This window comes from Cherax quadricarinatus, chromosome 69 (assembly GCF_038502225.1).
Source record: "Cherax quadricarinatus isolate ZL_2023a chromosome 69, ASM3850222v1, whole genome shotgun sequence".
Classification (NCBI taxonomy): domain Eukaryota; kingdom Metazoa; phylum Arthropoda; class Malacostraca; order Decapoda; family Parastacidae; genus Cherax; species Cherax quadricarinatus.
This window is the reverse complement of record NC_091360.1, coordinates 16,875,170-16,876,478: the sequence shown is the minus strand read 5'-3', so window position 1 is coordinate 16,876,478 and position 1,309 is coordinate 16,875,170.

Below are 1,309 nucleotides of genomic sequence, written 5' to 3'. Positions count from 1 at the left end.
CAGCAGAGAGACGAGTGTCATGACAACACAACAGAGAGACGAGTGTCATGACAACACAGCAGAGAGATGAGTGTCATGACAACACAACAGAGAGACGAGTGTCATGACAACATAGGAGAGAGACGAGTGTCATGACAACACAGCAGAGAGATGAGCGCCATGACAACACAGCAGAGAGATGAGTGTCATAAAAATACAGAAGAGAGACGAGTGTCATGACAACACAGCAGAGAGACGAGTGTCATGAAAACACAGCAGAGAGACGAGTGTCATAACAACACGGCAGAGAGATGAGTGTCATGACAACACAGCAGAGAGACGAGTGTCATGACAACACAGCAGAGAGATGAGTGTCATGACAACACAGCAGAGAGATTTGCGTCATGAAACACAGCAGAGAGATGAGTGTCATGACAACACAGCAGAGAGATGAGTATCATGACAACACAGCAGAGAGATGAGTGCAATGACAACACAACAGAGAGATGGCTGTCATAACACAGCAGAGAGATGAGTATCATGACAACACAGCAGAGAGATGAGTGTCATTACAACACAGCATAGAGAAGAGTGTCACGACAACACAACAGAGATATGAGTGTCATGACAACACAGCAGAGAGATGAGTGTCATGACAACACAACAGAGAGATGAGTGTCATAACAACACAACAGAGAGATGGTATCATGGCAACACAGCAGAGATATTAGTGTCATGACAAAACAACAGAGAGATGAGTGTCATGACAACACAGCAGAGAGATGAGTGTCATGACAACACAGCAGAGAGATGAGTGTCATGACAACACAGCAGAGGGACGAGTGTCATGAGAACACAGCAGAGAGACGAGTGTCGTGATAACACAGCAGAGTGATGAGTGCCATGACAACAAAGCAGAGAAGTGAGTGTCGTAACAAGACAGCAGAGAGATGAGTGTAATGACAACACAGCAGAGAGACGAGTGTCATGACAACACAGCTGAGAGATGAGTGTCATGACAACACAGCAGAGAGACGAATGTCATGACAACATAGCAGAGAGATGATTGTCATTACATCACAAAAGAGAGATGTGCGTCATGAAACGCAGCAGACAGATGAGTGTCATGACAACACAGCAGAGAGATGAGTGCCATGACAACACAAGAGAGAGTTGACTGTCATATCACCACAGCAGAGAGATGAGTATTATGACAACTCTGCAGAGAGATGAGTGTCATGACAAGACAACAGATAGATGAGTGTCATAACAAGACAGCAGAGAGATGAGTGTCATGACAACACAACAGAGAGATGAGTGTCATTACAAA